Below are 7,723 nucleotides of genomic sequence, written 5' to 3'. Positions count from 1 at the left end.
TGAGAAATGCTGAGTGTGTTCTTCTTTTTTGGTTTTATGATTCCAGATAGGCAGTCAAAAAAAAGAAAGAAAGAAAGAAAAAGAAGAAGAAAACAGAAAGGAAATATAGAATAATTAGATAAAAACATATAGAAAATAAAAATAAAATGGCAGACATAATAATTCTATTAAATTAAAATTGTCTTTTGTGAAATCTTATAAACATGCACAATTTTAACTTATTGTTGTTGTTAAGTGCTGTCAAGTTGATTATGACTCAGAATAACCCTGTGTAGGGTTTCTGTGGAGTGGCTGGTGAGTTTGAACCACCGACTTTGTGGTTCAAACTGATCATGAGATGAAGTTCTTATCCTATGGCACCACACCAGGACTGGAAACTTCAAAATTCCTCTGTGAATAGTAAATAGAACAAACAGAAAATTAGTGCTGTTATGGAAGATATGAAAAACATTATCAAGTAACTTGATCAATTGACACTTATGAGGCATTCTATGAAAAAATAGCAAAATATACATCATTTTCAGGTGCATATGCAAAATTAACAAAGATAAACAATAAAATAAGCCATGAAACAATCTTAACAGACTTTAACACAAATTGAGATTATCTACAAATATTTTGAAATTAAGCAACATTATCTAAGTAACTCATTAGTCAAAGACTAATGGCTGCTCATGAATTTTTAAGATTCCAGACACCATTCATCAACGTAGAATTTAGAGCATTGTTTTTGTAACTGCTACCTAACATGACTTATTAAGCAAACCAATTGTTGTTGTTGTTGTCAGATGCCATCTAATCAGAACCGACTCATAGCTACCCTATGCACAGCAGAATGAAACAATGTCTGATCCTGGGCCAACCTCACTACTGCTGCCACACTTGAGTCCATCAATGATGCCATCTGGACAATCCATCTCGTTACGGGTCTTCCTCTTTTTCTCTGATCCTCCACCTTACCCAGCATGACATCCTTCTCCAGCAACTGTTTCCTCTGGACAATATGTCCAAAATATGAGAGACGAAGCTTCGCCATCCTGGCCTCCAAGGAGCACTCTGGCTGCACTTCTTCCAAAACAGATCCATTGGTTCTTTTGGCAGTCCATGGCACTTTCAGTATTCTCCTCCAACACCACAACTCAAAGGCATCAATTATTATATGATCTTCCTTATCAAACCAATAGATACAAATAATATAAGAGAAAACAGAAATCATGAATATTATGAAATAAAGATAGGACATTTTTACAAATTGCATAGATATAAGAAAGATAGCTGTTTTTGTTGTTTTTAAGTGCCCTCAAGTCTGTCTGATTCATAGCAACCCTGTATAGAGTTTCCATGGCTTTATATCTCCACAGGAGCAGAAAGCATCATCTTTCTCTCATAGAAGAATGATAATAGTAGAATATTATTTTTAAATTATGAAAATAAACTAAAAAAATTATATGAAATGCATACATTATTTTAAAGAATAAAACTACCAAAATTGAATCAAGAAAACAAAAACTGATTACCTCTAACTATATTAAAGAAAAATAATTTATGATTCAAACACTGCAAGGCAGCAAATTCTTTATTATAGCTCTTCTAGCCAAATTTCTCCATTTTATGGTGTATTGTGAATCCTTGACTGTGGTTATGAACCCATTATTAAATGAGTTACTGCTGGGGCCAACTGATGCATTTGACAATCAGCTATTCTCCTCAACTCGTGTGGAGAGTAAACCTGAGTAGGGGTGATGGGAGATTAGAAATAAAAAGGAAGACACAAGACACAAATGAAATAAGTAAAGTTAGGACCAGATGGGATGCAGCACTCTGCTAGAGATACTGTGGCTCAGATTTAGTGCTGTGAGTTTATTTTATACACAACTCAAGGGGAGTTTATTTTATACACAACTCAAGGGGAAGTGCTTGATGAAGGGTAAGGAACACAAGAACATCTTGTACTGAAGGAGCCTTCAGTAAGCGAAACTTTATCAGAAAAACTGTCACTTGTAGTAGCTAGCAGGAACACAAATTAGAGCAGCTAAATGTTTGTGCAGACTGAGCTAAAAGTCATGGCTGTATACAAGGACCTGCTTTGTAATACGTTGTTTAATTTGATTTCTTTCTTTCTACCAGTTAATATTGTGGATTGAGTGAAAGTTTACAGGGCAGATCATCAGTTTTACATTCATCAAATCATACAACTTGTTTCATCACAATGATTACATTCCCCTGCAAGTACCATCAGTTAAGAATATTTCTATTCACTTTAGCTCTTTAAAAAAACAAAACAAAACATTCAGACATATATAATAATCCATACCACCAAAAGGCACATTCTGAAAGTCTGCCACATGCCCACCATCTCTTAGTCCCTCTCTTCCCATGAATCTAGAGTCTTTAGCTGCTCCCCCTCTCCATGTCCCCATCTCTGCCTCCATCTCTGGTGTGGCTGCTTCTCTGGATAAGGTAGCGCATTACACTTGTGCTCTTCTCTCTGGGTGGTCCTAGGAACCTCTGTTTCTGGACTGTAAGATAAACTGATCCCCCATTTTTGTTACAAAACTTCTACCTTTAAAATTGTGACAGTTGCAATTAGTCATAACAATCACTCACTATTGAATCATAAGAATCTTATCCCCATTTCTTTTAACCAGACCTATAGACAAGGAGCTCTGTTAGTGTAGTGGTTATGAATTGGGCTGTGAACCACAAGATCAGCAGTTCAAAACTACCAGCTGCTCCGCGGGAGAAAGATGAGTGTTTCTGCTCCTGTAAAGATTTACAGCCTCGGAAATCCTGTTCAGGGTTGCTATGGGTTGGAACTGACTCGATGGAACTTAACAACAACAACATAGACAACTATTCAGTGGATACTCTTTCTTCCCCCACACACTCTTAAATTAAACTCCTTCTTGAAACCTTGTAAGTCAGTCACTTTGTGCCTTTATTACTCCCTCATTTTAGGTAGCCAATGTCGAAGCTTCCCGTCCCTCTATAACCTGTGTACAGAGGGGATAGCATAAATACTTGATGCAAAGACTCTTTCCCTCTTTGTTGGTATTTAGACTTACTACCTCCATGAATATAGGTAAAGTTCAACAAATTGTAGCAATTTACCCTTGTTTTCTTTATCAAAAAAAATTTTTTTTTTACTTCCTCTAGTTGAGTTCTGATTATCAAGCCATTGAGGCTAGGTCAAATGGGTACTATCTGCACATTTGGGTCTTCATGTGCCTTTCCTCTCACTTTATATCAGCTGTATACTTCACTCTCAGCTCTAACCCTTAGTGGCTATATCCTTGTCCATGGGCTCAGGTGTCCCCAACTCTCACCACACATTGGACCAGAAGCCCTTCCTCTTCTCTCTTTCATCTACAGGTCAGTAGGAGTCAATGGACCATGCTTGAACTCAGCCCATTTCTTTATTGCTGCCTTTCCCCCTCTTCCACTCACCAGTAGCTCAATGTTCTCACCCGCAATCTTACATGCCTGTTCATATGTTCCCTTTCAGTTTCAGTCTTAGATGGGGGTTTGTCCTGAAGGAACTTGACTGTTTGCCTTGATGGCTTCCCGGCGAATAGCTTACTTATTCTTGCAATAGCCTGTCATACTGCCAGTTTTGTTTTGTTTTTTTTCCTGATGATCTTTCTTCTGTCACTCTAGCTGTTCCAGCCTGGTTTGCTTGTCCATTCTAGTGGGAATGTCCCACTTCAGAAGGTTCTGTATGGGAATCAGGACTCCATCTAACATCCAATACTCTGCAAAGGCTCCACAAAAGGCCTGTGTTTAACTGGGCAAGTTCTAAAACCCCTTGTAGGTATTCCAATCAGTTATAGGCTGAAGACAAGCTTACAAGTTTTCTCTAATCATGTTTCGCGACATTCCTTTCTATCCCACTCAAGTGTCTATTTTTCAATAGTAGGCAAGGGAAGCCAATGTCCATAAGACAGTCAAGCATCTTAGTGTTATTTCCCCTCTTCAAACTATGCCTGGATCTCTGTATCACAGAGCCCTGTTGTTCCAAGGTTAAGCATGATCACTGTTTACTTCTGTCCCACTTAGGCCATGCAAACCTATCTTTGTGTTCTCCTATCTACCTTGTTCTTCCACCATCTCGCCCTTCTTGCATTGCCCTACCCAACACATGAACTATGATGTGTCTTCCTTTACCCTGTGCTCTACTGTTACCTTTTTCCACATCCCCCGAAACTCCCATCCCAACCCCACCATTGTGCTTACCTTTAACTATTCCTTCCATTTAAGAGAGTCTATTTTATCCTGAAATTTACCTGACCTTCCGATCACCTAGATCTCTGTTCTCTGTGTTTACCATCCTTCACATTGTAGTTTTGATCATAGACTGACCTTTCAGGTCCTCTGAATTTGTTAGTATAGTTTTGTTCCATTCTCGACTCTTCCATTTGTCGACTGACTTGTTGGTTCTCTGTCCATAGAACTCCCTTTAGGGTGTTTTTCATTGCAGAGTTGGTTTTGGCAAATTCTTTTAGCTTCTGCTTATCCTGGAATGTTTTGATTACACTGTCATATTTGATTGACAGCTTTGTAGAGGATACTTGGTTAGCAGTTTCTCTTTCAGGGTTTTATATATGCCTCCTCATTGTCTTCTTGCCTGCAAGGTTTATGTTGAGAAATCCGAGCTTAGTATGATTTGCTTGCCTTTGTATAGTACACTTCTCTTTTCCTTAATTGCCTTCAGGATTGTGTCCTTATCTTTGATTTTTGGGAGCTTGATCATTATATGTCTTGGTGTTTTTCTTTTAGGATCTATCCTTCCTGGGGTTCGTTGAGCTTCTTGGATGCTGATCTTTTCATTTTTCACTATGTTTGGAAAATTTTCTTCCAGAAGTTTTTCAACTATCTCTTCTGTGGACTTGTGTGATTCTTCCTGTTTTGGAATGCCAATAATTCTTAAGTTATTCCTCTTCATGTTGTCCAACATGAATCTTAGATCTTCAGATTTTTTTTTAACCTTTTTTCTGTTTGTTCTTCTATCTTAGTGGTATTGAGAGATTTATCTTCCAGCTCACTAGTTCTGGTTTCCATCTCTTCAATTCTACACCTTTGCCCTTTCAGTGTATTGTCCATTTCTGATATTCTATTATTAATCATTGGTATTTCTTTCTGTAAGCTTTTAATTGTTTCCAATGCTATATCTACTTTATTTGATTGTTCCTATAGTGCTTCCCTAACTTCCTCCTTATTTTTCTCAACTCCATTGTAAAGTGTTTTGATACATTTTATATTCATTTTTCTGAATTCCTTTTCAAGCATTTCCAAAGCCTGCCTCCCTTCCAGTATGGAGTGTAGGTCTACCACAGCTCATTTAACTAAGTTACTTTATCTTGTTTCTGGACATGTGCTGATAAGTTCATCTGTTTCTATTTTTTGGGCATATTCAGTAGTTAGCTTTGGCTTTAAAACTTAGATGGGTGTGTGTTTTGGTATTTTTTATGTGTTCTGATTGGCTCCAGGTAGATGTGATCAGTAGATGGGCTTCCCTTTTTTAATCTTCTTCCTTTATCTTCATGGTTCTGTCAGGCCTCTGTGGCTGCTCTGATCCTTCCCCAGTTTGGTCATGACCAAGATAGCTGCTCAGGGAGCAGCTAAGCATGTTGGATTAGAAAGCACTGGAGATCTTGCTTTTGCTACAAATTTCACTGGCTCTAAGCCTTCCAATTTTCTAAATAATCCTTTATAAGTGATTCAGAGTTCTGGGACCATCCCCTGAGCCTGCTTGGTTCAGTATTCTGTGTTGTTGCTTACAGTGCTCCTCAATGGAATTCCACCATCTTGTTTGTTCTCCCGTTGTTTATTTCTTAACTGCTGCTTCCATGAGTGTTGATAGTGGTTCCAAGAAGAATGAAGTCCTTGACAACTTTAATTTTTTCTCCATTGATAAGAATATTGCATATTGGTCCAGTTGTGTGAATTTTTGTTTTCTTTACATTGAGATGCAATCCATACCAAATGATGTGCTCTTTGTTTCTTCATCAGTAAATATTTTAAGTCCTCTTCACTTTCAGCAAGCAAGGTTGTATCATCTGCATATTGCAGGTTGTTAATGAGTCTTCCTCCAATCCTGATGTCAAGTTTTTCTTCTTTTAACCCAGCTTCTCAGATTATTTGCTAAGCGTACTGGTTTAATAAATATAGTGAAAGAATACAACCATGTTATACACCTTTCTTAATTTTAAAACACTCAGTGTTCCCATGTTCTGTTCGAACAACTGCTTCTTGGTCCATGTACAGATTCCTCATGAGCACAATTAAGTGTTCAGGAATAATCATATTTTGCAATGTTGTCCAAAGCTTGTCATGATCCACACAATCAAAGTCTTTGCGTAGTCAGTGAAGCACAGACTTTCTGGTATTCTCTTCTTTCAGCCAAGATCCATCGGACAGCAGCAATGATATCCCTTGTTCAACATTGTCTTCTGAATCCAGCTTGAACCTCTGGAAGTTCTCTCTCATTGTATGCTTGCAGCTGTTTCTGTATTACCTTTAGAAAAACTTTACTCATATGGGATATCAAAGAGATTGTCCAATGATTTCTGCATTCTGTTGGAGACCTCTGTTTGGACTGGGCACCAATATGTATCTCTTCCAACAATTCAGCCAGATAGCTGTCTCCCAAATTTCTTGGCACAGATAAGTGGATGCCTTCTGTGCTGCCTCACTTTCTTGAAAGATTTTAATTTTTATTCCATCAGTTTCTGGTGCCTTGTTCTTTGCCAATTCCTTTAATGCACTTTGGACTTCTTCCTTCAGTATCATTTGCTCTTGATCACACGCTACCTCTTGAAATGGTTGAACATCAACTATTTCTATTTGGTACAGAACTTGAGAACTGTTGAACGTGTTCTGCCTTTTTTATTTTCTGACAACAGATCTTTGAACATTTTGTTGTAATATTTGACTTTTTCTTCTAGACCTGAACTTTGAAATTTTCTTTTAGCTTTTGTACCTCCACATTTCTTCCTTTTGCTTTAGTGCCTCTATGCTGGAGAGTAAGTTTCAGTGTCTCTTTTGACATCCATTTTGATCTTTTCCTTCTTTCATGTCTTTTTAATGATTTTTTGCTTTCTTCCTATATGATGCTCTTGATGTCATACTACAAGTCTTCTGGTCTTTGGTCTTTAGTGATTAATACGTCAAATTTGTTTTTCAGATGATCTCTAAATCAGGTGGGATATACTCAAGGTCATATTTTGGCTCTCTTGGACTTGTTTACATTTTCTTCAGCTTCAGTTTGAATTTGCATATGACTAATCATCAGACAATCTCTTTGATATCTCAAGCGAGTAAAGTTTTGCTAAAGGTAATACAGAAATGGCTACAATCCTATATTGACAGAGAATTTCCAGAGGTTCAAGTTGGATTCAGAAGAGGCTGTGGAATGAGAGATATCATTGCTGCTGTCCGATGGATCTTTGCTGAAAGCAGAGAATATCAGAAGGATGTTTACCTATGCTTTATTGACTACGCAAAGGCTTTCAATTATGTGGGTCATGACAAGCTATGGACAACATTGAGAAGTATGAGTATTCCAGAACACTTAATTGTACTTCTGAGAAATTTGTACCCAGACAAAGTAGCAGATGTTTGAACAGAACATGGGAACACTGAATGTTTTAAAATTTGGAAAGGTGTGAGACAGGATTGCATTCTTTCACCATACTTATTCAACCTGTTTGCTGAGCAAATAATA

The sequence above is a fragment of the Chrysochloris asiatica genome, unplaced genomic scaffold (genome assembly GCF_000296735.1).
Source record: "Chrysochloris asiatica unplaced genomic scaffold, ChrAsi1.0 scaffold00002, whole genome shotgun sequence".
In the NCBI taxonomy this organism is placed as follows: domain Eukaryota; kingdom Metazoa; phylum Chordata; class Mammalia; order Afrosoricida; family Chrysochloridae; genus Chrysochloris; species Chrysochloris asiatica.
Note: the sequence above shows the minus strand (reverse complement) of the source record.